The sequence below is a fragment of the Tiliqua scincoides genome, chromosome 7 (genome assembly GCF_035046505.1).
Source record: "Tiliqua scincoides isolate rTilSci1 chromosome 7, rTilSci1.hap2, whole genome shotgun sequence".
NCBI classification, from domain to species: domain Eukaryota; kingdom Metazoa; phylum Chordata; class Lepidosauria; order Squamata; family Scincidae; genus Tiliqua; species Tiliqua scincoides.
In genome coordinates, this window is record NC_089827.1 from 6752938 (window position 1) to 6778819 (window position 25882).

General features: G+C 47.3%; 1 pseudogene; it reads left to right on the top strand.

Annotated features, from left to right (window-relative positions):
• Positions 1 to 2950: 2950 nt before the first annotated feature.
• Positions 2951 to 3070, top strand: LOC136658193 (5S ribosomal RNA; annotated as a pseudogene).
• The last annotated feature ends 22812 nt before the right edge of the window (positions 3071 to 25882 follow it).

Genomic DNA, 25882 nt, shown 5'->3' on the forward strand with positions numbered 1-25882 from the left:
CATGCTGAAGTCCTGATCCGTACAGAGGACAACCAGAATTAGAGATTCTTAGGCTACAATCCTATATAGTGTATAGCAGTGCTTCTCAAAAGTTTTAGCACCATGAGCCATTTTTTTAGAGGGACGATCTGTCAGGACCCACTGGAAGTGATGTCATTAACCTGGAAATGATGTCATGGCTGGAAGTGACATCATCAAGCAGGGAAATTTTAATACCCCCTATTGGCAACCTTCAGTCTCGAAAGACTATGGTATCATGCTCTGAAAGGTGGTTCTGGCACAGCGTCTAGTGTGGCTGAAAAGGCCAATCCGGGAGTGACAATCCCTTCCACACTGGGAGCAAGTGCAGTCTGTCCCTGGTCTGCCTCCCTGGCTATGGGCCTTCCTTCTTTGCCTCTTTGCCTCAGACTGTTGGCAAAGTGTCTCTTCAAACTGGGAAAGGCCATGCTGCACAGCCTGCCTCCAAGCGGGCCGCTCAGAGGCCAGGGTTTCCCACTTGTTGAGGTCCACTCCTAAGGCCTTCAGATCCCTCTTGCAGATGTCCTTGTATCGCAGCTGTGGTCTACCTGTAGGGCGCTTTCCTTGCACAAGTTCTCCATAGAGGAGATCCTTTGGGATCCGGCCATCATCCATTCTCACGACATGACCGAGCCAACGCAGGCATCTCTGTTTCAGCAGTGCATACATGCTAGGGATTCCAGCACATTCCAGGACTGTGTTGTTTGGAACTTTGTCCTGCCAGGTGATGCCGAGGATGCGTCGGAGGCAGCGCATGTGGAAAGCGCTCAGTTTCCCCCATATGACAAAATCAAATCAAATCAAGTAAGGGTGCAACCCTAACCAACTTTCCAGCACTGGCATAGCTGTGCCAGTGGGGCATGTGCTACATCCTGCAGTGGGGGGGGGGGCAGTCATGGAGGCCTCCTCAAGCTAAGGCAATGTTTGTTCTCTTACCTCAGAGTTGCATTGCCCTTATGTCAGTGCTGGAAAGTTGGTGAGGATTGCGGCCTAAGGGTGCAATCCTAACCCCTTATGTCAGTGTTTTCCAGCACTGACAGTGCTGGAAAGGTCAGGGAACAAACATTCCCTTACTTTGAGGAGGACTCCGTGAGTGACACCCAACTGCAGGATGCTGCACACGTCCCATTGGCTGGAAAGCACTGACATCAGGGGTTAGGATTGTGCCCTGAGACCTACAATATTATGCAAGGGATGGGTAGAGTGGATAGGGGGATGTTCTTTTCCCTCCCACATGACATTAGCCAGGGGACAGCCACTAAAATTGAGCTTTGGGCTCTCCCAAAGAGAGCCAATAGAGACAATAGAAATTCTTTTTTTACCCAGTGCGTAATTAGTCTGTGGAACTCCTTGCCACATCATGTGATGGCGTCTGACCTGGATGCCTTCAAAAGGGGATAGATCAAACAATCAGTCTGTACCACATGCTATGGAGACAAGTGACTAGATCACACACACACAGAGGGTGCAATCCTCTCCCCTTATGTCAGTGCTTTCCAGCACTGACATAAGGGCAATGCAGCTCTGAGGTCAGGGAACAAACATTCCCTTACTTTGAGGAGGCCTCCGTGAGCGACACCCAACTGCAGGATGCAGCACACGTCCCATTGGCACCGCTATGCCAGTGCTGGAATGTACTGACATAAGGGGTTAGGACTGCGCCCTTTGTAAGTAAGTAAGTAAGAGCACGATACTGACAAGCTTGCGCTTGTGCACACTGTTGTGCACACATTTGTGCACACTGTTGCAAATGTGCCACAAGGCATGGCTGTGAGAGTTGGCACCGGCTCAGAAAAAGGAAAACACAACTGCTTTATGTAACAAATATTGGATTTCTTTGACTGACCACTGAGACTGATTGTTCCAAGAGCCAATGAGGTATTGTTATGACAGAGCAGAGAACCAATAAGGTGCTAGTATGAGTCAGCTCTCATTTCCATGGACCAGAGCAAATACTAGAGCTTTTGTTCAGCTGTGTGAGTGACATCCAGCGGGCCACTGGTTTTTTGCTGGTTACTGATTTGTTGGGTGGCCTGCATTGTGATATATTAAAATAAATAAACAAAATTAATGGGGGTGACACCAACCCTACAAATGCCTCTGCAGTTAGGTTGTGCGTATGATGTTGTAATTTATTCTGTGTGGTGTGGTATGGGAAGTGGTCCATCGTGGTGGGGATACAATGAGCTCTCGCACCGGGTGAAGCAAACCCTAGTGTCGCCCCTGAAAGAGTTCTGGTCTGCCACTGGGAATCTATAGAAGTAAGAACTTCCTGCAACGAAGAAGACATGAGCAGACAGCAGACGAACATGCTCTGTTTGAAAGGGTTGCTGTCTGATTGAAATCACACAGTTCCCACCATCTCATAATTATGATTGTCTTGCAGTGTGAGTGCTTCAAGCTTGAATGGAGAACATTGCTGTGACTTGGCAATCAATCTGTGCTAATGAATGGAATGAGACACACTGCATTCCTCAGCTTTACTGGAACCTCTTGTTCTTTCCTTTGGCATTTTTCACAACCAATCATCTATGAAATACTAACTGTTCAGAGCTTGTTCTCATTCTGTGCTTGTCACCGTAGCTACCCTTGTCTATACGTTAAAGAAAATAAAAACTTTTTTCAGCTAAGCGGTACAAACAAGTGGATCCACATTCTTGTGGATCTTTCTGTGCTGTATCCCAGTGTCCTTCAACCTATGGGTTGTAACCCAACGGGGTCCTGGAGCCTCATTTGGGGGGTCACGGCAACCTTTCAAAGAGAGGGCTTGGATCCACTCCAATAATAGGACTGACTTATCAAAACCGAGCTCTCTATATAACCTTCCACAGCCTCACTGTCTTGCCCCACAGATCCTAAGGTCAGCCCCACTCAGGCTTGCACCTCACAGGGCTGTTGTGAAGGCACAAGAGGAAGGGGAAATGGGGCAAGGGTATGCAGCAACTGTTACCCTGTACATGCCTGATCTTGTCTGATCTTGGAAGCTAAGCAGGGTCAGGCCTGGTTAGTACTTGGATGGGAGACCGCCTGGGAATACTGGGTGCTGTAGGCTTATACCATAGTCTTTCCAGACTGAAGGTTGCCAACCATCTCTCTATACTGAACACACTATCTCCCAATCTTGTCTGATCTCGGAAGCTAAGCAGGGTCAGGCCTGGTTAGTACTTGGATGGGAGACCGCTTGGGAATACCGGGTGCTGTAGGCTTATACCATAGTCTTTCCAGACTGAAGGTTGCCAACCAGGTGGTGATGTTGGTGCGAATCGGGTCTTGGGAGGGGACAAGATCGGCAGTGGGTCCCCAGTCTCATCCATTATTTATTAATTGCTTGGGATTGTTGCCTTAAAAAAGGTTGAAGATCACTGCCCTAGCCCGTATTTACGTGCAGCTCCACGAGCATGGTGGACTGCCATAGAGATGTATTTAATCTGCATATTGCACTGTCTTTGTACTTTTATGGCTTTTGCAAATCCTCTTCACCACTGGAGCGGAACTATATGGCAAATTTTCAGGCAAAGTTTGCAAGGTTTCAAGACCATGCCCTTCCTTGTTTTGCAAACCGTGACACTTCAGCAGTCAGGAGGTCAGCAGCCCTATGGCTCACCCTTTGTCCTGTTCACAGGTTGGTGCAGACTCAGACATCTTCCAGATGACCAGACGATTCTGGTGAATCGTATAGTAGATCCATTCGCCTGAAATCTTGCACATTCAACACCCAGCAGTGATGTCACTGGTAGCTGTGTGGGTGTGCAGGCGTGACATCCCTCATAAGAACATAAGAACAGCCCCACTGGATCAGGCCATAGGCCCATCTAGTCCAGCTTCCTGTATCTCACAGCAGCCCACCAAATGCCCCAGGGAGCACACCAGATAACAAGAGACCTGCAAGGCCTCCTGGGAATTGTAGTTTAAGAACATAAGAACAGGCCCACTGGATCAGGCCATAGGCCCATCTAGTCCATCTTCCTGTATCTCACAGCGGCCCACCAAATGCCCCAAGGAGCACACCAGACAACAAGAGACCTGCAAGGCCTCCTGGGAATTGTAGTTTAAGAACATAAGACGAGCCCCACTGGATCAGGCCATAGGCCCATCTAGTCCAGCTTCCTGTATCTCACAGCGGCCCACCAAATGCCCCAAGGAGCACACCAGACAACAAGAGACCTGCAAGGCCTCCTGGGAATTGTAGTTTAAGAACATAAGACGAGCCCCACTGGATCAGGCCATAGGCCCATCTAGTCCAGCTTCCTGTATCTCACAGAGGCCCACCAAATGCCCCAGGGAGCACACCAGATAACAAGAGACCTCATCCTGGTGCCCTCCCTTGCATCTGGCCTTCTGACATAGCCCATTTCTAAAATCAGGAGATTGCGCATACACATCATGGCTTGTACCCCGTAATGGATTTTTCCTCCAAAAACTTGTCCAATCCCCTTTTAAAGGCGTCCAGGCCAGACGCCATCACCACATCCTGTGGCAAGGAGTTCCACAGACCAACCACACGCTGAGTAAAGAAATATTTTCTTTTGTCTGTTCTAACTCTCCCAACACTCAATTTTAGTGGATGTTCCCTGGTTCTGGCCAAAATTTTTGGCCCCTCCTGGCCAAAATTTTTAAAATCTTGGTATTTTTGAATCATAGTATCATGTTGTATATCATTTGATGTGGAATGTCATGTGGAATGCAACAAAACAAACCACATTTATATATCTCTGTTCTAGCAAAAGTTATAGCCAAAAAGGGGGCGAGGCGACGGTGCATCTGCCTGGGGGAGGTCCATCGTGGGGGTGATGTGTTGGCCCCCCACAGTAGGTGATACAAACCCTAGGGACACCACTGCCTTGGAGTAAGTTTCATTGAACATAGCGGGATGCTTCGGATTGTGTTATGAGGGAGGGAGAGAGAGAGAGAAGGAGAGGGAGAGGGAGTGCTTTTTAAAAAAAAAATTCAAATTTGAAAAGCGCATTCCACCTCCTAGTCGAGGAAATGCTTGAAACTTGTTGGAACTCAGCAGCTGCTCCACCTTACAATTATCTCCATTTAGAACTCCAACTTGTCTGGTATATTTTTTTCAATTCCCAGGCCAAACTCAAGTCTCCCCCCCCCTCCCCTCGCCCCTAGCCTGGGTAATTATTCAAGTAGTAGATTCTGGAAGAATGCAAAGGTACCTTAGATTAACACAGGCCGAGGTCATAAAACAAAGATATATTTTCTTCTCTTTGATCAAAGCAAATGTGGTAATGAGGGCATCAAATAATGGCATTTTCCCTTGCAGAATCCAACAGAGGAGTGAAGAATTTACCGCTGACATCCATCCAGCTCTCTCTCTCTCTCTCTCTCTCTCTCTCTCTCTCTCTCTCTCTCTCCCATCACCACCACTTGCTGCAAGCAATGGATAATGGGAAGGGTAGGAAGATATTTTAATGGCACGTTCAGGAATGTGGGCACACAACACTTCTCAAACTAGTGTGGATAAGATGTGTTGAAAATGAAAATATTGTTGTAAAAAGACTGAGACCTGCAGAAAATAGTTTTTTTAAAAAATGATTGTAGTTGGAAACTAGACAAAGCGTTTTTTGTTTTGTTTTTTTAAAAAATACACTCCTTTGGAAATATGTCTTTTATTAAAGGTAAACATCCCCTGCCACATGTGTTCATGACAACACTTGTCTCTTTTAAAGATAGTTGTTGCCAAATGGAATGCACTGAAACACACACACACACACACACACACACACACACACACACAGAGCTCAGTCGGAGGCATTGTAAATCCCACCGGGTTCAGTGTAGTTTACTCACAGGTGTGCAAAGGTTGACTGCCTTCAGTATCATTTAAGGGTGGGGAGGGGTGAAATGGGGTGAGGGGAGGGAGGGGAGGGGAGATAGATGGATTGGGTCCCAGGAAGTTAGTGGGCGGATAAGAGCATGGAAGAAGGAGGAGCAAGAGTGGAGGTGGGTGGGAAAATTGAGTTAGTCACCCTCCCCATCGATATGCTGCCTGAGGAAAGCCTCTCAATTGGCCTCATGAATGGGCCGGTTTTCCTGGTAATTCAGAACTCCACAGTGCCCCTAACCCAGTGTTTCTCAAACCTTTTACCACCAGGACCTACTTTTGGAAATGACACTGTTTCAGGACCCACCTAGCTTTCCAAGACTTTTAAAAAATGGAATTTTGTAAGAAATAGTCTTATGTGTGTATGTATGTATGTATTTGCAAGTTGTATTTTATTTCCCCAAAAAACTTGATCAATTTCCCTTAACAAGGCAGCCCTAATGAAAAGCCTCAATGCTTGAGAGGCTCAATCCTAACCAGGTCTGCTCAGAAGTAAGTCCAATTTTGTTTGATGGGGCTTGCTCTCAGGAAAGTGTGGTTAGGATTGCCGCCTTAGTTATGTGACCCAGAATTCACCTGCCCCCACTACAAGTCATTGACAGACTTGGGGAAAAAAAAAAAAACACCATAAGAAAGACGCTCAAGCGTTTATCTCTCGGTATTTACACAAACTTGCAAATTACAGGAGCTCAACTCTTTGCAGGGCAATTAGCAGCTCTCTGGTTTTCAAACAGCCACAGGGCTTGAGGCAATTGGTTATCTGATCTTTCCATCATCCATGCTTGTGTCACCCACCATTGGAGGTTCTGCAGGAACCACCAGAAATCAGGTCATGACCCACCAAGTTGATCTGGACCCACAGTTTGAGAAACACTGCCCTAACCTATACAGATTTGTGGTTGTTTTTGAGTGGTCTGCCTTTATGGAGAGCAGGTTCCATGCATGAAAGCAAGGTTACCCTGGCATTCTACCCCAAGCATCTGGCTACAAATGAGAATATGATCATTGCTTTCAAGTCCTGAAGGAGCCCTGGTTGAAATAATAAAGTTTTACAATAGTTCCAGCCAAAGTCTAATTAAAATACCCTTTTTATTCTTAATAGGACGCTTGAATCAACGGTGAAAGCTCCATTGCCAAGACAAGGATTATAGGCTTTGCTGTCCTTGGGGGTTATAATTTAGTTGAGGGGAAAATGTATAAAGTATTTATGAAATTTTAATAGATATTCTATGCAGAATGAAGATGTGAGTTTGAGAAGAACAGAGGAGGAATTCCTATTCTGGGGGCCTGATCCTACAAGATTGTCCACCAGGCAGCAAATGTGTCCTTAGATCTGGGTATGATCACAGCTGTTCCGGCTGGTGAAAATAATGCATTTTGGTGTGATGCCCAACACCAACGAGCAATAATAAAACTGTTGAATTGTGAAGGAAAAATAATCTCCCAGATATTTATTTTCAGGTCTTTGAACAAAGGAACTGTTTCCATTCCCTACATTAACGGGCCAATCCTATTCAGCACTGGTGCAGCGGGATGAAATTGAGCAGGCCAGAGGTCTCCTCAAAGTAAGGGAATATTTGTTCCCTCACCCCATGTAGAAGCCCAGTCTGCTCAATTGGGCTCCTTGGATCTGCTCCAGTTGGTCATTGGCAGAGAACCAAACAGCCCCATGTAGGGCTTTCAGGGCCTGGTGGCTAGCATCACCAAGGGAGCTCCCACACACATTTTATGTTCCCCTGTGCCGGGGGGGGGGGTGGAGAGATCAGCTGGTTAGTGCCCACTTACAAATGGAGATAGGGAATCAGGAAAGAGACCCTCCAGATCCACTGACCCTCCAGGTCCAAGTGCAACCTTCCTGCACCCCTTTCTGAGTCTAGATGCCGCCCCCCCCACAAACAGGGAGATATGACAGGTGCATGGTAGTGCATGCACAGCTTCAGGAACCTTGTTCCATCAGTGTTCCCAGTTCCAAAGAAGGATCTATGCACACACCATTTCTGTATGCGCCAGGAACCCAATTCTCATTTTTGCCTGTAGTACTTATTGTCTCTACCAGTTACGCATGACTCCTCCCCATGTAATACAGACATGTTAGGCATTTGTGAGCAGGGTGCTACTTGATATGCCAAAGGCCACCGAGAGGTGTCAAGACTGAGCTGAGCTTTTAACCAGGGAGCTCCCAGCGCACAGATCCTGCGCTTCACTACTGCAGTAAATCCCCTTGTAGTGTTTCAAAAGGCAGCAGTCTAAATATACCCCAGATATTAGTTGAATAGGAGATCCCAGACAAAGTTCCCCGCGTTCTCTAAATTACTGTAATCTTGCAACATGATTCTGTGTGATTATTTGCAAGATGAGATACTAGCACACGAGTACCAAAATTATAGGGGCTTCATTTTCCTTGTATGAAGTTTGACAGATACTTACACAATGTGTATATATATATTTAAAAACAATAAATACCTAAAATTTCATCTAGGCATGTGGCAGCAAATAACATTTTTTTTAAAATACCCAACAGTTGCCATTCAAGGAAAAAAAAAGTTGGCATATATCCAACAGCATTTCCTCTGAGGATTAGTCTTCGCACAGATTTCTGCCCCTTCGGTGTAACAGAGGGGCAGCCCAATCCAATTGGCACTTATGGTGGCAGAACTCCTGATCTGCTGCTGCAAGTGCTGGGGTGCTCTGAAAAAGGTATTGAGAACAAAACGGCTAATATTATAATGCCGTTGTACAAATCGATGGTAAGGCCACACCTGGAGTATTGTGTCCAGTTCTGGTCGCCGCATCTCAAAAAAGACATAGTGGAAATGGAAAAGGTGCAAAAGAGGGCAACTAAGATGATTACTGGGCTGGGGCACCTTCCTTAGGAGGAAAGGCTACGGCGTTTGGGCCTCTTCAGCCTAGAAAAGAGGCGCCTGAGTGGGGACATGATTGAGACATACAAAATTATGCAGGGGATGGACAGAGTGGATAGGGAGATGCTCTTTACACTCTCACATAACACCAGAACCAGGGGACATCCACTAAAATTGAGTGTTGGGAGAGTTAGAACAGACAAAATATTTCTTTACTCGGCATGTGGTTGGTCTGTGGAACTCCTTGCCACAGGATGTGGTGATGGCGTCTGGCCTGGACGCCTTTAAAAGGGGATTGGACAATTTTCTGGAGGAAAAATCCATTACGGGTTACAAGCCATGATGCATATATGCAACCTCCTGATTTTAGAAATGGGCTATGTCAGAAGGCCAGATACAAGGGAGGGCACCAGGATGAGGTCTCTTGTTATCTGGTGTGCTCCCTGGGGCGTTTGGTGGGCCGCTGTGAGATACAGGAAGCTGGACTAGGTGGGCCTTTGGCCTGATCCAGTGGGGCTATTCTTATGTGTGCAAGCGGTACAAGCATGCAGAGGCCCTGAGTGCGTACCAACAGCCCACTGAGGCCATGCTAGAGCAGGTAATGTGGCAGGGGGCATGGGTTGTGTGTGGTTTGGGGAGGAGCATTGGGACGGGAATCAGGAAACCCACTGAGCCACACTAAGTGCTGATCCTGCCCCCATTAGATTATGTGACACAGAAGCACCAACAGCTCCTATTGGTACTATTTACCAATACCAACGGTAAAATCTTGATATTTTCAAATCATGCCATCAGGTTATATATCATTCAATGTGCAATTTCATGTATAATGCAATGAAACGGTTGGCAACCTTCAGTTTCGAAAGACTATGGTCTAAGCCTACAGCACCCGGTATTCCCAGGCGGTCTCCCATCCAAGAACTAACCAGGCCTGACCCTGCTTAGCTTCCGAGATAATGGTATCAGCCTACAGCACCCGGTATTCCCAGGCGGTCTCTCATCCAAGTACTAACCAGGCCTGACCCTGCTTAGCTTCCGAGATCAGACAAGATCGGGCATCTGCAGGGTAACAGTTGCAATGAGACAAACCGTGTTGAAATATTCTATCTAAAGGAATAGCAAAAAAAACCCAGCAGGGACAGAGCGACGGGTGCACCACCACGCCCACTGCCCAGGGTGTTGCCCCACCCACTCACTGCATGGGAGGAGATCCATCATGGGGCTGACGTGCTCGTATCCTGCACTGGGTGACACGAACCCTGCCCCCACCAGTATACATGATGCAGTAGCGCCGACAGAGCATGTGTGGCATCCTATGGTGGAGATATAACCAGATGGCCTGGAAGACGTAAGTACAAATATCTGCTGCTCTACAGCATAAGTTCCATAGCAGGTCCGCAAAGGTGCAGTGCAACTCGTGCGCTAGAGGACTTCTGATACAGAGGACCCGTGTGCATGCCAACAGCCCACCCAAGCTGTGGCCAAGCAGGTCAGGTGGCAGGGGAAATGGAACATGAGTGGTTCAAGAAAGGATTGGCGTGGGGAGTAGGCCACACAGGAAGCGTTTCAGGGGAGGAAAGGGTGGATCTTGATGGCAGTCATGCCTGCCAAGATCCTATCCCTCTTTACTGGCCCACACGTGTCCCTGAGTCTCCTTGGACTTTCACCAGCTGGCGTAGGTTCAAGGAGACTCATTGGCAGTCAGGCAGCCACCTGTGAGGTCAGTTCCCAATCCTATCACCCAACATTTTGCATGTGTCAATAGCACATGCACTACATCCAATGGTGAGGGTGACCAAATGGCCCAGGAGAGGTAAATAAAAATATTTACTTACCTCTGCCAAGCCCCTAATGAGTCTCCTTGGACCTATGCCAGCTATTTATGTCTGGGGAGCTTCAGGGGACCGGGACGGGTCACCAAAGCGCATGATTGCGCTTTTTGCAGAACTTCAATGGCACTTATGGCAGGGGAACTGCTTAAAGTATTTTTTACTTACCTCTCCCAGGCTGCCTGGTCATACTTCCAACATAGGGTGCCCTGTTGGCATTGCTGCACCACATAAACTGGTGTGGAATAGGATTGACCCTTAGACTAGGAAGCCTGGAGTTCAACTTCTTGTTCCAACATGATGCTCAATGGGTGGCTTTGAGCAAGCCACTATCCCTAACCCTATGAACCCCATCTTAAGATCTTTGGAGGAAGAGAAGGATACATACAATCAGTTCTCATTATCTGTAGGACTTCAGTTCCTGAGAACCCCAATGGATAGTGAATCTGTGGATATTGAACCATATCCCATGGGATCAATGGGGTTGGGGGGGTAGCTTACCTGCCAACAAGAGACTCTAAGGAAGCCAGTAGAGATGTTAAGACGGCAGCAGAGACCTTCCACAGGCAGCAGAGACCTTCAAAATGGCACCCGCTACTAACATGGACTCCTTAAAATGGTTGGGGGACACTTCAGAAGCTCTGCCCAGCCGTTTTAAAGGGCTCCATGCTAGTCACAGTCACCATTTTTAAGGTCTCCGCAGTCTTTCGAAGGTAGCAGAACCCATGCATTGCATAGAACTCATTGCAGATAGAGTGAAGTGTGTCAAACCAGAAGTGAGGAGTGTAAATCCAGTTCCCCAGCATCTATGAGTCTGTGGCCCATGAAGACTGTCCGTATGACTAATTGAAGAACAATTTTAATTTGTAAAGTGTTTTACAAATTTGTAAACTGCCCTCTTAAGGATCCCGTGAGGTCGATCTTTACATTTGGCCTTTTGCACAAGGCGACTGAGAGACGGTGACTCGCCCAAGGCCGCAAGATGGGTCTGTGGCAGAGAATTGAAGCTCATCCACCCAGATCAACTCTCTGCGACCACACTGTCAGGGGCATCCGTTTCTATATCTACATGCGTCATGAAAACCTACAGGGTAGGCACATTTGAAAACGGCATTTGTGAAAATGTCAGGCATTTAAAAAAAAAAAAGTTGATGTTTTGTTGTTTATTTAAGTGGCAGAGAATTGAGCCTGGATGTCAAAGCCAAGAAGAGGGAAAAGTGTGACTGTGGCATTTGCTTGCAATTTTTAGATAAAGTAATGCTAAAGCATTTCTCAAAGGAATGGATTAAATGTTCATTATGTAAATGTACTTCCCCATCAATCTATCCTTTGTTCATTTAGATAAAGTGGCATGCCAATTCCATGTCAAACAAGTGCTGATTACAAATAAATAATTCAGCACTGAGATGCTGTCTACAGAGTGGGGGGGGGGAAGAGAAACAAATTGAAATAGAATGTCAATAAATTTACACAGCTAAATTTCAATCATCTTCCTCTGATTGGATAATTACGTTTCCAGGTTGCCGGTAGGGCTAAGGGAAAAGGAAAATGTCATTGGCAGAGGGGGATTAATGGGAAGGAGGGCTTGCAGCGAAAGGGGAGGGTGGTGCAGCAAACCAAAGCAGGGCTTCTTTTGGGTCAGCAGTAAGGGAGTGGGGCCTAGTGGGTGGAGTCCAGTTGTAAAGGCGTGGAGCTCCACTACCTCTCCGAAGCAATTATGCTGAGAGATTGGGCTTCTCTACCTATCTGTTTTTGTAGCCTGAGAATGCATGAAACACGCCTCTGACTTGGTTTAGTGCTTTGAGTGGCGATTTTCAACCAGTGTGCCACGGGTCCACGGGTGTGCCACAGAAGTTTGGGGGAGGAACATTTATTAGTAGAGCTGTTGGGGGAAGTGAGCCCCTGTCCAGCAATGTGGTGTGTCTTCTCAATTGTCAAAAAAAATTATTGTGCACCTTGCAGGGCCTAAGAGAGGGGGGTAAAGGGGGATAATTTGTAACCGGGCCCAGGGTAAAAAGGGGGGCCCAGGAACCAAAGGAGGGGGCCCAGAAATTTCCTGGGATCTGACGCTTTCCTATTTACTCAGATTTGTTGCACTTATGGGATGCTGGGGACATTACCTTGAATGGGAATGCTGGGGACACTACTGATGCCACATGGGTTGGTAGACCTGGGCTCCAAAGACTTTTCCAATTATCTCTACCCTCCCCTCACCGTGCTTTGCCCCTCCCTGCCCCAATTCTGCTCACCTGTCACCATCCTCCCCTACCCTGTTTCACCCCCCCTTTGCAAAGAGGCGCCTGAGGGGGGACATGACTGAGACATACAAAATCATGCATGGGAAGGATAAAGTGGATAGAGAGACGCTCTTTACACTCTCACAAAACACCAGAACCAGGGGACACCCACTAAAATTGAGTGTTGGGAGGGTTGGAAAATATTTATTTACTCGGCATGTGGTTGGTCTGTGGAACTCCTTGCCACAGGATGTGGTGATGGCATCTGACCTGGACGCCTCTAAAAGGGGATTGGACAATAATTTCTGGAGGAAAAATCCATTACGGGTTACAAACCATGATGTGTATGTGCAATTTCTGGAGGAAAAATCCATTACGGGTTACAAGCCATGATGTGTATGTGCAACCTCCTGATTTTAGAAATGGGTTATATATCAGAATGCCAGATGCAAGGGAGGGCACCAGGGTGCAGATCTGGTGTGCTTCCTGGGGCATTTGGTGGGCCACTGTGAGATACAGGAAGCTGGACTAGGTGGGCCTATGGCCTGATCCAGTGGGGCTGTTCTTATGTTCTTATGGTGTCACTAGGGGGGTGCAGTCTGCACCAGATGTCATACACAGGGGGACGCTGACACCACTACTGGCTAAAATTTTTAAAATCTTGGTACTTTCAAATAGTACCGTCACGATATATATCAATCGATGTGTAATTTCATGCAGAATTTGAAATATCGTTATTCAATCAAAAGTTAGAGCAAAAAAAAAGTGGACAAGAAAAAATGGTGCCGTCCACCAGTGGCATTGAGGTGTCGACTAGCGGTACCCACTGGAGACCTCCTTCCTCACATAGAATGCAGCAGAGGGACTATTTCACCGCCACTGCAACCCTCTGCATGGCGGAGGGTAAGATTGGGTTGCCCAACATTACAACTACCAATTTCAGACCTCTGGCATCACATGGTGTAATTGCCCCCCTACAATCGTAAAAGCAGAGCCAGTGAAGAAGTTGGCAATCCTGATTTCAGAAGCAGAGTCCTTGTGTCCATCAGCGAGTGGGGGCCAAATAGATGCCAACCTTGTTCTACATCCACACAGGATGTCGGAATTTACAGTCGCCTCATTTCTAAACAGGTTGACATGAAAGCACATTTCCATTCATTTCAACTGGGCTTCCTTCCAGATCAGAGGATCTGTTAATTATCATTTATGTTATAAAGAACAGAGATCACAGTGACTCTCCTCGGAGGCTACCAGCCTATTTGGAGAGCTCTGTCTGATCCCTCAGACATGCCATTTCCAACAGAGTAAGCAAGCTAATCATTTTTTTTTTTCTCATGCAGGCTAATTGGGCCTCCCTTAATCTAGCATGTTCATATTTCATAGCCGGCGACGTTTGAAACCGCAGATAGGATCGGCCTGTATTAGGCTGAGAAGATAATGTCCCCATTCTGCCATCTTAAATCATCCCATTACCGCCTGTCATGAAAAGAGGTGCAATCACAAATTTGGATTTTCTGTGAGCTGTTTGCTACCGCTTCAGCACTGCAAATCCCAGAGGATAAACCCAGGAGCTTAAGTCACTGTGTAGCACAATTTTTTTACAGGTCTTCCCTGGAATTACAAGGGCTCCGAAATTATGATCCGTCATAATATAAAAATATTTAAGAGGGATCAAACTGTCAGCATCTCTCCTGTAAACATGGGTTATGTCAGAATGCCAGATGCAAGGGAGGGCACTAGGATGCAGGTCTCTTGTTGTCTGGTGTGCTCCCTGGGGCATTTGGTGGGCCACTGTGAGATACAGGAAGCTGGACTAGATGGGTCTCTGGCCTGATCCAGTGAGGCTGTTCTTATGTTCTTAAACTACAATTCCCAGGAAGCCTTGCAGGTCTCTTGTTATCTGGTGTGCTCCCTGGGGCATTTGGTGGGCCGCTGTGGACTAGATGGGCCTATGGCCTGATCCAGTGGGGCTGTTCTTATGTTCTTAAACTACAATTCCCAGGAAGCCTTGCAGGTCTCTTGTTATCTGGTGTGCTCCCTGGGGCATTTGGTGGGCCGCTGTGGACTAGATGGGTCTCTGGCCTGATCCAGTGGGGCTGTTCTTATGTTCTTAAACTACAATTCCCAGGAGGCCTTGCAGGTCTTGTTATCTGGTGTGCTCCCTGGGGCATTTGGTGGGCCGCTGTGAGATACAGGAAGCTGGACTAGATGGGGCTATGGCCTGATTCAGTGGTGCTGTTCTGACGTTCTTAAATTACAATTCCCAGGAGGCCTTGCAGGTCTTCTTGTTATCTGGTGTGCTCCCTGGGGCATTTGGTGGGCCGCTGTGAGATACAGGAAGCTGGACTAGATGGGCCTATGGCCTGATCCAGTGGGGCTGTTCTCATGTTCTTAACTACAATTCCCAGGAAGCCTTGCAGGTCTCTTGTTATCTGGTGTGCCCCCTGGGGCATTTGGTGGGCCGCTGTGAGATACAGGAAGCTGGACTAGATGGGTCTCTGGCCTGATACAGCCGGGCTGTTCTTATGTTCTTAACACAAAAACATAATACTAAAAAAAAAGCAAACATATTACTTGCTTCAAACTTTTTTTTTTTATAGTGACCCTTATTCACTGGAATAAGCCTTAAAGGGCCCAATCCTATCCAACTTTCCGGCACCTATGCAGCCGCAATGCAGCCCCAAGTTAAGGGAACAAATGTTCCTTTACCTTAAGGAGGTCTCGGTCACTGCCCCCCCCCCAACCCACTGCAAGATGCAGATGTACCCTGTTGGTACATCAGCTCAGTCAGGGTGACCAGAATTCCTCTTTTTCCAGTACATGTCCTCTTTTTTAGCCTCATGTCCTGGGAAAGAATTTAAATGTCCACCACTTCTCTGTGAGCGGCCCGTACAGGCAGCGCATAGCCTTCTTTTAATTAATGAATTATATGTAATAAATTATATGCAATATAGTTTGAAATTTAATTATAAGTAATCTCGTGTTTAAATTAACCACATGAACTCAATATACGAGTGTTGGTAGCTTTTATTTTGTCATGTCCGGCATTTTTCTTGTTTGTCCTATGTTTTGGGCTGTCTTGTTCTCTTTTGTGGTTATGAGATCTGGTCACCCTCAGCACAGTGTGCTGGAACATTGGATGGGATTGGACCCAGCTGGATGGGACTGAGTCCAGAATCAAGGTAGCGGATGCACAGGAGTGCGTGGTAAAGGGATAGGCGCCCCCTATATCTGTGGTTTCTGTATCCATGAGGGTCCGTGGAATGGATCCAGGAGCCCACCTGTATCACGTTCTTCACTAGAATCTGAACTATCCCAGAGTCACATCCCCAAATAATGTTGGTCTTTTGCTTATTTAGACCACTCCAAGTTCTATTGTGAACATTCCTTCCACTGCTGTCAGTTTCATGAAAATAGCTTCCTGCCTTGAGCATCCTATACTCTTCTGATTGAGATGCTTGATGGCAAGCACAATTAAGGAGAATGGAATAATTAACCAGAGCATTGTTGCCTTTGCCGTGTCTCCACGGATCATCATTACCGCCGGAGAGGACAGCAAGACCTTTAAGCAGCTGCAGCAGCGAGAACAGCTGCCAACCTTTGTTGGGTGCAAAGGACAAATGTATGTTCAGTGTACTTGTTTCCTCTTTTGTTCTCACATCTGTGATACAGTCTATATGCCACTAGCAATTACTGGTGGAATTCGGGTAAAGAAAATAAAATATGATTACAAGGACCGAGGCAAATATGATGAGTGATCATGGCCATTATGGCGAGAGAATACCGATCTGGCACTCTCGAAATTGTTTAACCGCCGACTGAATGCGCTCAATCAGTTTGATTTGTGTTAACGTATTAACTCCTTTTAAATAATTTGGGTTTTTTATTATTATTATTTAAAAAGTCTCCTAACAAAGATATACCATCCTGTTTCGTATTCCGGTCTGCGCCTCCAGGAGAGCACTTGTGACGTAAACGTGGCCCCAAGCTGTTCGCATTTCATGCATCATCAGGCAGGAAATAGACGTCCAGTTGGAAGGGAAAATATAGATTTTTATGTTTGCAGCTCATAAGTAAGTTTCAGAGTGGTACCATGTTTGTTGTTTTGTTTTGTTCTGTGGGTCTCATTTTCAGCATAATTAAGGCCAATTCAAATGTTATGCTACCCACAAAGAAATATCAAATATGCTTCTGTTGTAGTGGCGCTTCATGTAGGGAGAGGAACCAAGTGCATGCAGCTTACCAAATGCGTCTATCCAAGTTGCCAGCAGGACGGGTGCCAGGGTCTTCTGGGGGCAGAGCTGGAAGCTGGCCCCTCCACAGTGCATGGGCTCAAGCCCGCACCTCTAGCTATTATCTCGTAAAAAGCAGGAGACGGGGAAGTCATGTGCTAGTGTTTATCCGTACAAGTGCCACAAACTTTGAGTTTTTCCCAACAGCCAATCGGATTCCTCACCATGTTATCACATGAAGCCAACAGAGCACATGCAACAGGCTATAGTGTAGGGTGATCGGATCAGGGGCAGATCCAAGGGGAGGGCCATGGGTGCATGCCCCCACAAATTGTTGCACCAGTGGGGAAGGCCCCTCCCAGGATGGGGAGCAAAGTTGGGCAACAGGGAACGCCCACCGGGTAGGGCATCAGCAGATCACACTCAGACGGAGCAGTCGGAATGAGAACCCAGGTCTACCTGGCAGGTTGTTGTGGGCTCCAAGTCCAGGCAGGAGCTCAGGTCTACCTACCCAGTGAACTTTGGCCATGGAGGGTCTCAAGGACCTCCCAGGTGTGAACAGATGTGCTCTTCTGGGCACATCTGGGAGGTGTTCTGAGGTGCAGGGAGCCTGTGCTTGAAAAACCAGAAGTGTCTTCCAGGTGCATCCGGGAGGCTTTCTGTGATCTGGGGAGGCCATGTGCAGCCTCCCTGCACCTCAGAACACCCTCCCTCCCAGATGCAACCGGAAGGAGCTTCCAGTTACTCATGGAGGTCCTGTGAGGCCCTTCTGCAGATTTCATTATCTGCAGAGATTGGTATTCACAGGGGGCCCTGGAGCAGACCCCCCACAGATACCGAGGGCCCACTGTATGGCTTAAAAACCACCTGCTTCTTTCATGGTAAAGGTGAGATCTGGGTAGGGCTGGCTTCATATTTCAAGGGGGCCTTGGAAAAGCATCCTCCATGGGTCCCTCTTGCATGAGGGAGCATAGGCGATTGGGTGGCAGAGAGAAAGCTACAGCAAAATGACTCCCTTCACTGAGAGTCCTTCTGCCACTACCATGCAAGAGCTTGGACCACAGAAAGGAACTGGCCATGGGCCTTTTTGAGACCATCCATCCATGATGCTGACTTCTGCAGGGGGAGTCTCAATGATGCTAACTCCTGCAGGAATTACAATGATGCTGCCTGCTGCAGGGGGAAGCTAAGTGCCAGGCTAGCCCCCTCCTCAGTGTGACAGGATAGTGGGGAAGGAGGAATAGGGATCCAGTGTCTGCCCTTTCGGCAAGCAACAGGCTGGGTTAAAGCCAGTGCTGGACCACCGAGGCCACCTGGATTGGAGTTTGGCCTGGCTTGACCCTGGGGTGGAATTGAGATGCTCACCTTAGTGGTCATCTGGTGCAGTGTGGGTGGAGCAATTCAGCTTCCTTGACCCCCTTTCTAGAAGAATTGGGGAGAGCCTGTAGGTGAACCCCATTTCGGAGCCAGGGTGGTCCACCCAAAGGAGGGCTCAGGAGGGTCTCTTATCTCCTCCTAGTTCCGTGCCCGCACTAAAGGCGTGGAGTCGAGTCAGGACCCACTGCAGCTGCCAATTGTAGCCCAGCACTGTAATTTCAAATTAATCAAGGCCCTGTTTTTTCCGAGTCTTGTGTCACATGTTGTTGTTTTTTTTTGGGGGGGGGGGGGGAGAACAATACCAGGGCAACTAGAGATTTCCTTGGTTTTCATGTCTGCCATCAAAAATCAAATGAAAACCAGTGAATTTTCTGCAGCTTTTAAGAAGCTGAGATCTGAATTGTGAGATAAATTGGGAAAGAGGAAAAAGATCACTTCATCTGGACAATCAATCGAATTTTGAAAAAAAATAATATCTTCAAAATCCCAGATACGAGAGCGAGGGAGGGGGGGAGAGGGAGAAAGAGAGCAGGACACGCACCAAAGGGCTGGGCCTCTTCAAGCAGAGTAAGGATTGTTTATTCCACGTCTCCATTTGCCACACGGGCACAAAGAGTGTCATGTCATTACGCTCGACTTTGTTGATCAACAATAGTGAAAGCCGTGGGCACGCCCGAGCTTCCAGGCTGCCGTTGAACTCTTGACGTTTGCTCTCTCCGCCATTTGTTCCCTCTCATGTTAGCAAACATGGTTGTGATGACAACCCAGGCAAATCACAGGCCGAGGATCGCATGCAAATGTTTTGTTTGCAAACAAACCGAGGCTCCTGCCGGCGCATGACAACTCTGGGCAATTTAATTTCCCTTCAGGGCAAAGGCAGAAGCCGGAAAAGGAAAGAGGGGACCTACAAAAGCACCACTGAGCATGTAAACAAAGGCCACGGTGGTTGCTATATGAATTAAGAACATAAGAACATAAGAACAGCCCCACTGGATCAGGCCATAGGCCCATCTAGTCCCGCTTCCTGTATCTCACAGCAGCCCACCAAATGCCCCAGGGAGCACACCTGATAACAAGAGACCTGCAAGGCCTCCTGGGAATTGTAGTTAAGAACATAAGAACAGCCCCACTGGATCAGGCCATAGGCCCATCTAGTCCCGCTTCCTGTATCTCACAGCGCCCCACCAAATGCCCCAGGGAGCACCCCAGATAACAAGAGACCTCATCCTGGTGCCCTCCCTTGCATCTGGCATTCTGACATAACCCATTTCTAAAATCAGGAGGTTGCGCATACACATCATGGCTTGTACCCCATAATGGATTTTTCCTCCAGAAACTTGTCCAATCCCCTTTTAAAGGCGTCTAGGCTAGACGCCAGCACCACATCCTGTGGCAAGGAGTTCCACAGACCGACCACATGCTGAGTAAAGAAATATTTTCTTTTGTCTGTCCTAACCCGCCCAACACTCAATTTGAGTGGATGTCCCCTGGTTCTGGTATTATGTGAGAGTGTAAAGAGCATCTCCCTATCCACTCTGTCCATCCCCTGCATAATTTTGTATGTCTCAATCATGTCCCCCCTCAAGCGTCTCTTTTCTAGGCTGAAGAGGCCCAAACGCCGTAGCCTTTCCTCGTAAGGAATGTGCCCCAGTCCGGTAATCATCTTAGTCACTCTCTTTTGCACCTTTTCCATTTCCACCATGTCTTTTTTGAGATGCGGCAACCAGAACTGGACACAATACTCCAGGTGTGGCCTTACCATAGATTTGTACAATCTATTAGAGAAAGATGGATGCTCCCATTTGACCAGTGGCATTGCTAAGGGGTGTAAGCCACACACAGGGGGGTGTCACCACTACGAGCCAAAAATTTTAAAATCTTGGTATTTTTGAATAATACCACCATGTTATATATCAATCGATGTGTAATTTCACGCAGAGTGCAATGAAACAAACCACATTGAAATGTCTCTATTAAACCGAAAGTTATAGACAAAAAACCAGTGGGGGTAGGGCGATGGTACGTCACCACACCCACTGCCCGGGGCAGTGCCTACCCACTGCATGGGAGGAGGTCCATCATAGAGCTGACAGCTGGCCACCTGCCCTGTGTGACAAAAAACCTAGTGACGCAACTGCATTTGATATCAGCCCAATATAAGCAATCTCACATTGGACTGATGGAAATTCTTTGTACAGAACTGTGAAGATGCCCACTGTGAAGGTTTACCTACATGTCCGTGGTCTTGATCCAAATTAAAGAAAAAAGGGAGAATCTCAGTGACCTTTTTGAACTTTGTTTCAGGCCTTAAGGAAGATGGGTGGTAGCCTTCTTGCAGCAGAACCATGAGGACACAGAAATGAAATCGTTTGTTACTGGGCCATGGGTGGCAAAGCCCGGCAAGGTGTTCCGAAGCATGTGAAAAGCTTCTGAGGCTTCTAGCGTGATCAGAAAGAGTAGTTCTGGTTTCACTAGGAAACTCGTTAACATCTCGCCAGAAACCTCAGAAGACTTCTCGAGTCCATGGATGATGGCCGGATCCCAAAGGATCTCCTCTATGGAGAACTCGTACAAGGAAAGCGCCCTACAGGTAGACCACAGCGGCGATACAAGGACATCTGCAAGAGGGATCTGAAGGCCTTAGGAGTGGACCTCAACAGGTGGCCTCTGAGCGGCCTGCTTGGAGGCAAGCTGTGTAGCATGGCCTTTCCCAGCTTGAAGAGACACTTGGCCAACAGTCTGAGGCTAAGAGGCAAAGAAGGAAGGCCCATAGCCAGGGAGGCAGACCAGGGACAGACTGCACTTGCTCCCAGTGTGGAAGGGATTGTCACTCCCGAATTGGCCTTTTCAGCCACACTAGACTCTGTTCCAGAACCACCTTTCAGAGCGCGATACCAGAGTCTTTCGAGACTGAAGGTAGCCAACAACTAGGTGGTGGTGGGGTGATGCAGAATTTGGCCTCCAGGGCCATGTGCCAACCTCCCGCAGTGGTGCAAGTTGCAACACCTCTGGGTTGTGACACTTCTGGGCTGGTGCAAGTGACTTGTGCTGTCCCAACCAGGCCTTTGGATTGCACTCTAAGGCTACATAGATGACTTCACAGCAGAGATGAGATTCAAACTAGTGAATTCCTAATTTGTAGCTCTGTTTCTGAGGCCCTACAGTACACCAGCTCTCCCCATAGAATTTCTGTGTTTCAGTGTATAGCATTCACACCACTACATTCCAGTGGACATGATGCATCCAGAGATATTGCAGGGATTATGCCACCTTCCTACCCCCCCCCCCCCGCCTTCAAAAACCAGGGACAGCATGCCAGGTGTTTGCGTGCAAGATTGCACCTGAAGCAGCACAAACCTCTCAAAAAACATTGCAGGCATTTTATGCACCTGACCTTACAGGCTTGGTTTGAATAGCCGTATAAATAAAGGCAACCAAAGTTATGGAAATTGTGCTCGGAGTCACATGCAAACAGGGCTTCTTATGAAGTCCTTAATAATTTCTAATTCAGAAGAAAAACCACCAATGGTACTCAGCGAGCCAGAGTTTCTCAAACTGTGGCTCGGGACCCACTAGGTGGGTCACAAATCAATTTCAAGTGGGTCCCCATTCATTTCCATATTTTATTTTTAATATATTCGATTTGATTCTTCCATGGTATGTGACTGCTTTTGGAAAAATATTACAGACCTGTACTTTTAACAAGCGACTATGTTTTAACAATGACAGTAAATGGCACTTACTCCTGGGTAAGTGTGAGTAGGATTGCAGCCGAGGATTGTAAAAAAAAATTCCTGCTTGATGATGTCACTTCCAGTCATGACATCACTTCCAGTGGGTCCTGACACATTCTCATTCTAAAAAGTGGGTCCCGGTGCTAAATGTGTGAGAGCCACTGCAGTGAGCTATCTGTGAGCTACTTTATAAGTGCAATAAAACAATAAAAAGACAGAACAAATCTGTGGTGATAAAAAAGAAAATAAAGAAGGCCGCAATCCTATACATCCTATACCTACAAGAACACCTATACCAAGATGTTCTTCAACCTTGAGGTAGGGACCAGTTGTGTCGCTAGGTGGGGTGCAAGGGTTTTTGACACCACTACTGGCTAAAATTGTGAAATCTAGGTATTTTTGAATAATACCATCATGTTATATATCATTCAGTGCATACTTTAATGAAGAATGCAATTGAAATATCAGTATTCTATGGCCAAATAAGCAGAAAAGGAAAACAGAACTGCCTTATGTAACAAAAAGTTGATTTCTTTAACTTAAAACCAACCAAGGAGAGTGATCCGAGAACCAGTGATGTGTCATTATGAGGGCATAATGACGCAGGAGGGAACCAATAAGGCGTTAGACTGAGTCAGCTCTCATTTCCATGGTTCAGAGCTCATTCATTCAGTTGTGTGAGAACCATCAAGTTGGTCACTGATTTTTTTTGTTACTGATTTTTTGGGTGACCGGTAGTGTTCTATATTTAAATAAATAAAGTGAACGGGGTTGACACCCACCCTAGTGATGCCACTCCGTCTAGGCTGCGCGTATGATATTGTAATTTATTCTGTATGGTCTGGTTTGGGAGGAGGTGCATCATAAGGGTGACACAATGAACTCCCGCACTGGGTGACGTAAACCCTCGTGACGCCCAGTTGCCCCGGCGCTACAACTGCATAAGGCCATGGATGAATGTGCAGGTTCCTTCTTGGGTGGAACACCGCAGGGATTTCAAATGAAGCTTGAAATTATTGGAAGTTATTGAAGTTTCATTAAGATCAGCCCTACCCATTTCCTGGACTGCCTCAAGGGTTCACCTGACGTGAACTCTGATGCAGATTAGGAACAATACATCTCAAGGGGGGGAGAAGTCTGAAGGATTTCAAAGGAAGCTCCAAAGTGTTCCAATAAAAGGAAGGCAATCTCTCTGGGAGGATCTGTGCGCACAGCCCAAATAGGATAGACAACGTGCGGAAAAACGGCATTCTGTCTATTGTGTATCTTCCGACACGGTTGTGTTGAAGCGACCCAAAGTATGAAGGAATCATTTTGCCTCTGGTCTGTAATCATACATGTCAGCTACAAAGCCCTATGAAATGAAAACAATGACAGTGAATTATAGTTCTGCGGGGATATTTTTATCCCCTGTGATGCAGAAGTTACTGTATCAAAGGGCTTTAGTACATTTTGGCGGGGTGGGGGGTGGGGAGACAACCTCAAGCAGCGCAGTCTATAAATGAAATGCGACCGTCAGTAGGCACTGCTTATTTACTTTCTGTTTATAAACCTTAATGTGTGTTTTCCATGCATTCTGCTCCCTGCCGATGATCACTAAGCACAAGAGTTCCTTTAAATCAGCAGTGACTGTGGTTTGGCTCCTTGCAAACTATGTAAATTTATAGTTTGGCTGGAGGCTCCAGACTTCTTCTCAATTTTGGTCACTCCCTCTTGGAATATCAGTGTGGCCAGAGCCCCTTCTGTGGAAGACTATTAAGCTTTTAGAGCCTTGCAGGTGGGGTGGGGAGGGACAGAAGGAAGGAAGGAATCTATGCATAGTAGTAGAAGAAGAAAAATAGAATGATTTTAGATTCTATTCTTGGGGGTGGGCAGTTTAGGCCCAGGAGGGGACAGGATCAATGACACTGTTGCACACTATATCCTATCTCCCTTCCAGAGCCCGATCGGCCAACACAGATCAATGTAGACATGCATCAGCTGTACAGCTGATGCCGGTCTCAGTTGACCCCTTGCACTACTGAAGCTTAGCCCAGAGCAAGGGGACAATGTCCCCTTTCTGCAAGGACACCTCCAGCACCTGAAATTTCCCCATGGGGTACAGCAGAAGCTACACTTGCTGCATCAGAGTGAGGAGGTTTAGGTAGGATTGGGCTACCCCGTCTTTCTTGGATCTGTACATAGTGGCTCTTTCAATCCATAATGGCCCGCTTGGAGGCAGGCTGTGCAGCATGGCCTTTCCCAGTTTGAAGAGACACTTGGCCAACAGACTGAGGCTAAGAGGCAAAGAAGGAAGGCCCACAGCCAGGGAGACAGACCAGGGACAGACTGCACTTGCTCCCGGTGTGGAAGGGATTGTCACTCCCGAATCGGCCTTTTCAGCCACACTAGACGCTGTTCCAGAACCACCTTTCAGAGCGCGATACCAGAGTCTTTCGAGACTGAAGGTTGCCAACTGAGAAACGGATAAACAAATTCAGATGATTTTGTACAGACTGACATCAACAGCATTATCTCAGTATCTTCAACACAGCAACTGTTACCCTGCACATGCCTGATCTTGTCTGATCTCGGAAGCTAAGCAGGGTCAGGCCTTGTTAGTACTTGGATGGGAGACCGCCTGGGAATACCGGGTGCTATAGGCTTATACCATAGTCTTTCGAGACTGAAGGTTGCCAACCATTTCAGATTCAACTCAGCAAGGCAGTTGTTTACAGATTATCCTACACTTTATCATTCCTATCACTTTATCACTTTATCCCTATCCCCTGGGGGCTGGGGATAAGAATAGGCCCTCAGTTTGGCTGTACTTGTCGTAAGAGGCGACTAAACAGCCACCGGGTAGATGGTACTCGTCAGCCTGGGAAGGCAGCTCATCTGAGAGAAGGAAAACTCTGATCCCAAACCTCCACTGCCTTGTGGCTACATCCAGTTATGGAAGAGGCTTCAAGAGTCAACCTCAAGGCAAAATCCGGAGCCGGAGTCCCTGAGGCAGTTCATGGCTGAACACAGTCACGTTCTGGCAACTCCTGCGACTCCACTGGAACCAACCGTATTGGCCTCTGCCTTTCCATTGGACCATTTCAGCGATGTGGAGAGGGGGGATTTGCTGCATGGGTAACAGCCTGTCCTCCATACCTACTTTACCCAGGCTTCGCGCACTGGAGAGGACACTCTGTTCCAGAACCACCATTCAGAGCATGACACCATAGTCTTCCGAGACTGAAGGATGCCTTGCTATCATTCCAACATTAAAAATGAAAGAATTCCATTTTGGAACTTATTTTATTGTCCGATCGTCTTACTTCTCTCCCTCTCACAAAATGTGTTAATATAGTTACACATTACATCGCCTATATCCTAGTCAACCAATTGTTTACAGTCAGGGTGCGTGCGTGCCTACATTCCCCCAGTCCCTGCCGACCCACAATCTTGTTACCACAAGTGCTCTTGGTGCGCACCTGTGTGCCCAAACATGCGATCACCAACCTTTGACCGTTAGCTGGGCTACACACACCCCACAAATTGGTACAGTGAAAAAGGGAAAGGAAAGAAGGACCCAGAGCCCCAAATAATGAACTTTATACAGCTAGAAGACTGTTGCTTCTGCAAGCCATTCTGTGACCCATAGCGGTCAGTAGAGTGGGTCAACGGTCTGGCGCACAGAAGGGGCCTTCCCGGTGCTACCAGGTGCATTGTGATGATGAGGTGGGTCATGGCCAGTAAAAGATTGGGAACTGCTGGTCTATCAAGGGATC